Genomic DNA, 9,336 nt, shown 5'->3' on the forward strand with positions numbered 1-9,336 from the left:
GGGGGGCAGCCATGGGGGGGGAGTGGGGGGATTTGTGGGGGCTGGCAGGGGTCCCCCCATGGTCCCCTCCTTCCTCCTCCACCCCTACTACTTACCAGCTTGGAGCTGGCTGCAAGAAATCAACCCCAAAAAACATAATAAAAAATAAAATGCTGGCTCCTCAATGGGAGCCAGTGGCCCTCACTGCCGCTGAAGCCTGGTTTTACAGCCTGCCCAGGAGGGAGGGGCACTGGCTGGCAGGGTGGCACATGAAGAGCAGTAACCAAGATAGCATCTGCCTCCTTATGCCTCTATGCCAATCAGTGCTGGGAGTCAGGGCCACATGAAGACAGCCAGCAGTCAAGATGGTGGCTGCCCATCATCCCTCCATCAGTGCCAAGGGGCAGGACCACTGCAAAATGACCACAAAATTGGCTTTTTTGCCACGACCAAGCTTCAAAAAATTGCTTTCTCTTACTGTGAGTTAGGTAGGTCCCTAATCATGGTTTGAACTGCTCCCATTCCTCTGGAATATGAAATGGAAATTTGGGGGGGTTGTTTTGGTTTTTTTAATTGTTTTTAACCTTCTCCAAGTAATTTTTCCCCAAAGCCAAAATTAGTTAAGCAACTACTTGGTGACTATATGTGACTTTAGGTGCAACTTCCTAAGCAAATCCTCCCTCACATTACCAGTGCATGAACAGGGCCGGATTAATGTATGGGCAGACTAGGCACATGCATAGGGCCCTAAGTGAAGGGGCTCAGTTGTGCTTATTTTACATATCATAATCATTGAGTGAAAAAAGTAAAATAAAAATTTCATCTTCAACTGGGGGCCCATGAGTGTGTTTGCCTAGGGCCAATGCCATTTTCACAGTGATTGCGGAGATCACTGGTTTTTGTGGCTTCTGCGAAACCATGATTTAAGTAGGTCCCTAACCATGATCTGTGCCAAGGTGCTTCTTGAAGGAGGGTCCATTGCACTCTCTGCCCTTCCCCTGTTCTGACCTTTCCTTCTGCTTGAGCTGAGCCTTAAACTGAATGTATGTAGAGAGAGTATTTGCTATTCTTTTAATTAATGAAATAGAAGCAATGTATTAAATAGATGGAACTTTTTTGCTGGCAGCTGATTGTAAGGGATGGTGAAGAGACTGTGGCTATTTTGGGTATTGTATTCTTAACTGCTAATGTAAAGAAACTGTAGTGGCTTTTAATAAAACCATGATGTCTTTGTCTTAAAAATAGTAGTATCTCTTTTGATTGTGGCACTGGGCTTGCAAAAGGGATATAAAAGTTTTGTGGGATCCTGGCAAGAGCCCCAGACTTATTCACTGACTGCAGAGAAAAGGAGAAATGACAGCATTTCCAAGGAATCCACTGAACTTGGGTGAGAAAAAGCTCACTCCTCAGTAGGCCACTTAGAGTGGATGGATTTCTGAGGTTTCAAGGCCAGGAGGAGACTGGACAGTCACCTTGCTGGGGTCACTTGACCCCCAGTTACCTTCCCAGCTTGCTGCAGGGGGCTGGACCGGATGATCTTCCAAGGTCTCTTCTGGCCTTACAATCTGAATCTGAGGGGCCTCTGTGATCCTCCTACATAAAACAAGCCAGAGACTTTCATCCAGAGATTCCTGAATCAAGACCAATGCTGGATTTCTTTGTGATTGCTTATTCAGAGCTTTGCTGCAGACTAGTTCTTGTGGGGGGCAAAACTTCTGGCACCAGATACACTCTTGAGTTAGTGTACAGATAACAAATGCGCATTTCCACAGGGAAGAAAAGAGGTGCTATCACGACAGGACAGGATCCTCCTAAAAGCAACGGCTAGCAGTGGAAATGTCTCTGAAGGGATCATACTTTAGAGATAGTAGGGATTTTCTTTCCCTATTAGAAGACACGGAGCTATTCTTTTATGCCAGTATGATCCAAACTTTCCAAAGGACCCTTTCCCGAACCGTTCCAAAGGACTCTCTCTTTTGGGATGTCCACTTCAGACCTGCTAAACACTTTCCAACTCAAGCTAACATGAATGGAAGCTGTGGATGCTTGGCACCTCTGAAAATTAGGCCCAGAGTGAACTGCACAGCCACAAAACAAGTCTGTGACCGGCAGTTATCTTTGAGCCAGCCCATCACTCTTTCTCTTGGGCTGGATGGGCACTTTCACTTAGGGCTACTTCACTAAGCACACAGCCACAATTTCCTCTAAGTAAAAGCTCTGTAAACACCCCAGGATCTGGTGTGAGATGCATACTATAAGAAAAAAACTGTGGGACTATAGACGAATCACAAACTATCATATTTAAAAGCTATTATTCTATTTTTTTAAAAGCTGTGGGGATCCTTACTATTTTCTTTGCAATTTGTTTACAGTGACATCTAGATATGACAATGACACTGTACCTCCAGATAGCCACATTCCTAGGAAGCCGAAGACATAAATTAGTTCTTTTTAAAGGGAAAATAGTATCAGGATTTGGAAGATCCAATTTAGCTGAGTTAAGATGGATTATTAAAGACAACTTTGGATTCAATCTGACTTTTTTAGCCTGGCTGTTTCGGAGGAAATAGGAAATCCACAGAGCCCCATCTAGCGATGATATGAGGAATACCAAGAGTCATCTTATTTCCGTGCTTCTCCAGTTTCACTTAAATCCTGCGAAGGACAGCTAGCAGTAATGGTCAAATGTGATTTAAAAAAAAAATAAAATTGGCAAATATTGGTAACATTTTAACAGACTTCCCCCTGTTGTTCAACCCATGACAGAACAAGTTGAAAGTTTGGACTATGAAGAAGGAATATTTTTTGAAAATCTGCATCACAAATCCCACTGTCCTCCAGTTAGAGCAAGTAGAGCTGTATCTCTCCATCAGCTCCTGTTCATCTGTAAATCTACTCAGAGCTTCTCTTTGCTCCTGCATTTGCTTATGGGCAGTCCAAATGGCAAACGGTCTGAAATATTATGCCTGGCAGCAGAAAATCACTTAGCAATATTAAGCTGTGATAATACATTATATTAATATTTTTAAAGTAATTTCAGTTATGTGTTACTGAGGCAAGTGCAGTAAAACCCTCTGCATAAAATAACTTTCTTTTAATAGCATTTCAAAGCCAGCCAGAAGAAGAACATCTTACATATCTTCTGATAATGCTTAAAGATTAGGTCATCTCCTCTGGTAAGCACTATATGAAGGCTGGGTACAAAGACTTTCTCTACTCTAAAGAAGTCACAGTCTAAATAATACGAAAGAAGGGAAACCAGAAGCACAGAGAGGTGCAGTCACTTCCCTGTAGTCACATAACAAGGTTGTGCCAGAGCTAGGCATATAACCTGGCATTGGATTTATGCCTAGTGAAGTCAGTGTAATGGGGGCAACATTTATGCTCTACTCTGTCTCACTCCACTCCCCTATTCCCTGTATCACACTGCCTTTCCAGGGGGGATCTTTTCTGCAGAGAATCCCAGAGTTGATACTGGAAAGTCTGTGCCAGCATTAACCAGGAAGCTGGCAGGCCCAATCCATATCACAGTAGCAGGCATGCGGGATGAGGATTTTACTGAGCTTCCCAGAACCAGCTTGTGGAATAGACACGGCAATTCCATTCCTGAGTTAAAGAGCACTGTAACTCTCGAAGGGGAACATTATGACATGCATGATTTCACCACTGACTCAGACACAGGCCATGCACCAGTTATAGGACTATGGCATTTAGAGAGAGGTGACACATCTCAGATCATTTGGTCTAATGATGATTCCCTCCCTTGTGCCTCCTGCCAGCCCTTCCAGAATGAAGCTGCATCAGATAAGCTGATCCTTTGCTTGATCTTAGCCAAAAGGGCACGTCCTGTGTTGCTGGTTACTTGGATATTTACAAGTAAACAGAAGCTTTCTGCTTTACAACCAGACTCTTTTCCAATCCCCTGTCTCATTCAGTGATTTCCCAGCTGAGTATGACAAGCAGCACATTGGGTTCTTTGGCTGTGAACTGCAATTTATTGATGTCTGTACAGGTCTCTTGGGATTTGCAGAGGCTAGGATTCCCTGCAAAGCTGCAGAAGTGATGCAGCAGGAACGAGCTTGTGTAGCTTGAAACTGAACTGCCTTCTCGCCAGGACTGTTTCGACCAATCAGAGGCCCCCAGGGCCAGATCCTCTTCCACCTATTAGGCGTCTAAGTGTCTGGTGTAATCCAATTTCACCCTGTCCAATCCATAAAGCACCACTAATGCAAAAAAGCAGGTGGGTCTTTGCCATTTTTTATGACTTAGTCTTATGGCTAAAATAAGGCACTTTAGAGAAGTAGACATATGGAAGGTTTCTAAAGAACCGTAGCAGAGTGGAGTAAGACCTCACTTGGATACTTAGGGCAACATCCTACTCCATTAGACCTCCTGGGTGCATCCAGACAAGCATGCACGTGCACCTATTTGCTGTGCTGCTCATTTGCAGCACAGCACCACAATATGACACCGGGAGATCCCAGTGTTAAAAAAAAAGCAGTGTAGTGCATGTGGTAGCAGCATGGACTGCCAGAAATGGAGCCTGGCCATCCAGAACCATGCTCTGGCTGCCAGCTAGGCTCTGTGTGGCCAGATCTGCAATGCTGCTGCCCCAGGAGGCCCCCAGGCCCCCAGGTAAGGCTGCTAGGGCCAGCACAGGTGCTGGCCCCAGCCTCCTCTACTGCACCTGGGACAATTTGGTGCACACTGGAGTGTGCGTGCAGGGGTGTACCCTGGGGCACAAAGCAGCAGCACAAATATGTGCCACTGCTATTTGTGCTGCGGGAAACACAAGCCCCTGCACATACATGCTTGTCTGCACACACCCCTGAGTGGATTTAGATGCCTAAATGCGACTGTATTCTGCCCATATCCTGTCTCTGAAAAAAAATTAAAGCAAAAAGTGCAGAGTCTTCTCTCAAGCACATCTGCAACCAAGATCTCAAGAGCAATCTTGAGAGGACATTTCTAGAGATTCCTTATTGCTACATTTCTAGTGTTGGAATGTGTGAGTGGGAGCAGGTAGATGGGGTATTCTCAGGATAATCCTTATTGGTGCTGCTACAGTGTAGACACACCCTGAGATGCCTCATATTTGTGCCAGTCATGGACACAGAAAATTCATGCCAAGCTCTGAATCTGTGGCACACCTATGGAAGGGCTTTTCTGGGACCGGCGGCACTCCCAAACGTTCACCTCCTGGAGGTATCCCTTCTGTTTGCATGGCTCCCAACACTGCTTTGCTTGTCTGACTCCTCCCTGTAAAACTGACAAGCAGCAAAGGGACTACCGTCCATCAGGGAGGAGACAGCAGAGGCAGTTCAGGATCCTGGAATGATTAAAAGCAACATTTTCTGTTAGTGCTGCTGAAAGAGGCATGGCAGCACACGGGAGTTTTCTACAATAAGAACAAAGCTGCTCTGTGCAGGAGACACACTATGCTTGGGGTCTGCCCAAGACTGTGAAACAAGCTTGCAGAAAGTCAAGGACCATCCCCAACCTTGCCACCTTGAGCTCCAACTGCAAGGTGCGTATCTGTGTCCTTCCTTCTCTAACACAGACATAGAGCAGCATGTCTGGTGTGCATGTGTGTGTGTGTGTGTGCATGTGCATTTCACAAGAAACCAGCCAACTGCGTATTCTCCTCTGTCTGGGGAGAGGCTGTGAGAACAAATAAGTGACAGATGTTAGTCACACTGCCCTACTGGAAGGCCCTCAGAAGCTACACTGATGAGCACATTGCACACCTGAATAGAATAGAATAGAATAAAAAGTCCTGGAGACTGAAGGACTCCATGCACCCACGGAAAGGGCCATATTCTGATTTAAGCTCCCCTGGTTCAACACTGTGAGAGCCATGATGGATGGCACCCTTCTAGCTGAGGGCAGAAGTTGGCCCAGCAAGCCCAGCACAGGCAGTTCTTATGCAAACTCCTTGCCATGCTGTTCTTAAAATAAACCACTTCTCTGTGCTGAAGGAACAGACTCAAGGGAAGAGGTTCAGTTTTCGTGGCTCAGCCTGTCAATGTGTCTGTCTGCTTGCCTGAGACTTCTATGTAACACCCAAACATTACAGTGAAAAGCACAATATAGACACGATAAATAAGATTAGATTCAAATCTCCTGAGATGGCCAAGAAAGGAGACAATGCCAGGGTGATATGGAGATGAGATGCCAGGAAACCAGGCTCCTGCACTCAAGCAGAGAAGGTTTATTACAGGGGATCAGGATGCCCCCAGACTCTCCATCTCTCTTCCCTTTCACTCTGACGTGCTATGCTACCCTCTGAAATCTGTGTCCCATGGTCCCACAGGGGGAAAAGGGAGGGAGCTGCCAAGGGGCCTGGGGGAAGGAAAGCTGGCTCTGTTGACATCACTGTCAACAGGACTTTATTTATTTATCCTGTAACGGTAGTTACAGCTGGAAAAAGCAGAAAGGGGATTGCTGCCAGACAATGTATCTAGGGAGATGTTTTGTTACTACCACCAGCTGTCCCCTTGGGATAAAGAGCTATAACTAACACAGCCACGGTCTTATTTCACTCTTGGATCTGCCCAAAAATGTTCCTCCAGTCTGAGAATGCAATGAAACACCCTGTCCTTAGCAAGATCCTTTGCAGCCAGGTCTCCTCTACCCCATTCCCAGTCTTTTGAATCTCCCCTTCAAATTGTGCAATTAAAAATATAGTGACTGAATCCTGTGCTTTAGGGCATAAGCTGATCCTTTACATCAGGAAGGAATATTTTCTTTTCATTTCTTCCTCCTCAGCAAAGCATAACTGACCAGCTGATGTGGAGGGAGTAGCTGCTTATCTGTAAAACATCAGATATCAGCCACCACCGGTAAAGACGGCATACTGGATTTGGCGGATCAGAAGTTTGATCTAATAGGCAGCTCTCCTTTTCTCTCAGTTCTTGCAGACAAACACAAAGCCCCGAGATCTGGCCTCCAAATAAGAACTGAATAACCCTTTGCCCACTGATGAGTGACTTTTTGGGAGTATATGTCTTGAAGAGAGGCTTAAGTGGGGAAGACCTTGGTAGAAGATGTCATCTTCACGATTGTAACAGGATAACAGCCACGTGCACATAGTTTGACTCCAGAAAAAAAAACTATTGGCCTGACTGGGAGAATGGTCCAAGGGTTTGCATGTGCATAATAATTTTTCTCTAGGAGACAAATATTTAAAAAAAGATTGTGCTCTTTCTGTAGCTGATGCATGTAACAGCTTGATGCTGCTCCTACTGACATCAATGGCAAAACTCTTTATGGACTTCAATGGATGTAGCCTCATACTCAGAGACAGAAACCCCCCAAACCAAAGAATCAAGTGTCCAGCTCCTACCCAGAACTGGAGGCCACCTTAGGTTCCCTTCTTACATCTTTTTTGCAACCATTCCCTGTCCTGCCCCTGCTACCAACCAGGACTTTGCCAGTGCCCCTCATTGCTGACCTGCCACATCCCTGTTATTCTAGACAAGATTCTGCACATTAATGTTGATGCCCTTCACTCCCGATACGTAACCCCACTCCTCTTCCTGTCATAGGTCCCTATCCCCAGCATACCCAAATCCTGTCCTTCAGCTTCCTCCTGTATCTCGTAGCTTTGCTGGGGCTGACCCATTGATACTCCAGATCTACTGTGCCAGTTCTGGAGCTAAACTGAGAGAGACATCACTGTGTGGGACTGCCAGACCAGCTTTGTATTCATAGGTAAAGAAAGAAAACATTGAACTATAAGGAAAGGAAAGTGCCTGAGAAAGACACACTGAGTGTGTCTACATGAAACATTTATTGCAAAGTTGACTACTTACTTGTGCAGTAAATGTCTTGGCATCTATACCCGCACTCCTATTAGGGCACGTGAAACCAATAAACTCTGCAGCAGTACAAGTACTACCCTGCTGCGGAGTTTTTTCATGTGCATCAGCACATGTGTAGATGCTGAGCAGGTTGGCTGGGGCACAGGGTGCTTCAGTGTGGGGCTGGTGGCAGGCAGTCCCCACACTGAAGCAACCAGCCACTCCACAGAAAGTGGAGCTTGGCCGGAGCAGCCTGGGCTGGCAGGCCTGGCAGGCTGACCCCCCAGGTCCCCTGTCAGCCCAGGTTGCTCTGACTGGGCACCACATGCTGCACACAAATGAACTCCAGAGCAATATGCTTTAGAGTGTTTTGCTCCTGAGTGCGCCCAGAGCAAAAAACGCCAGAGCAATAAGCTCTGGAATTTATTCATGTGCTTTAATCTCACATGTAGACACACCCACCGATTGGAAAGCATATTGACTTTAGTTGACCAAAGTTGGGATGGCCCCATAGTGAGGATAACTGTACATCTGACAAATCTGCTGAACACATACCCTCATGCAGTTAGCTGAAGGTAAAGCAATTTGATACGCAGGGCTCAGCAGCGCTACGTGCAATTACACATACACTTGCGGGGAGCTATGGCTAGTCAAAAAAAACCGGACAAAACTGATCAAAGCTTTTCTCCTTGCTAAGGTTTTAATGCCATTGTCAGACTGACCACATCACAGTGGCGTCCCTTTATATTTTTGGCCCAGGCACAGGCTATGGGGGGTGGCCTGTGAGTATTTAGCGCACTGCCCTAGATGGAGCTGTGCAGCAGCTGGGGAATGGCTGGAGAGCAACAGAGTCGCAGCACTGCATTCCAGAGATTAGATTAGAGCTCAGCATTGATCGTTGCAGCTTGACCGGGCCAGTGAAAGCTAAAGGCTGCAAGAGTGATGGGTCCTGCTTAATCTAGCAGTCAAGAGCTTCCAAAAATAAAAAAAGTGGGTCAGAGGGACGGAAGAGGGGATGGGATTTTTTAGACAACAGGGAGGAAAGGGAAGAGCAGAGGATTCCCATCCCAAAACTCACGCCCTGAAATGTCAAAGGTGAAAGTGATTGGGCAGGGGACCTGGAATTTGAACATAGTTACCAGCCAAGGGGAAAAACAATATTATGCTCTTGATCCAGGAAAAGTATTCCAAACTTTTTTTTTAAAGAACTATGAGGCAACATAAAAAAGTGATGTATGTCTCATGGACGGACAGCCTCGGAACTTTTTAAATCCTTTATTATCCCGTTGTCACAACACAGTCCACCCCCAGTATCAAGTCATCAAATAAATCACTATTTCTTACCAGGTCTCAGCAAACACTGTGGTGTAAGAAGGCGCTCGATGTTCCCTGCTTCAGAGGTGGCTGCATTTCAGGGGTGCTGCATGTGAAGCGTTGTGAAGGGCCTTGGGATTCTTGAAGATGCTGGGAAAAATTGAGATGATTGTTAGTATAAGAGATTCTGGAGGGGTAAAACACAAGTTCACAGCATCTACAAATGTCCTATTTCTTTCCA

Source organism: Gavialis gangeticus, unplaced genomic scaffold (genome assembly GCF_001723915.1).
Source record: "Gavialis gangeticus isolate Ggan-Ray unplaced genomic scaffold, GavGan_comp1, whole genome shotgun sequence".
In the NCBI taxonomy this organism is placed as follows: domain Eukaryota; kingdom Metazoa; phylum Chordata; order Crocodylia; family Gavialidae; genus Gavialis; species Gavialis gangeticus.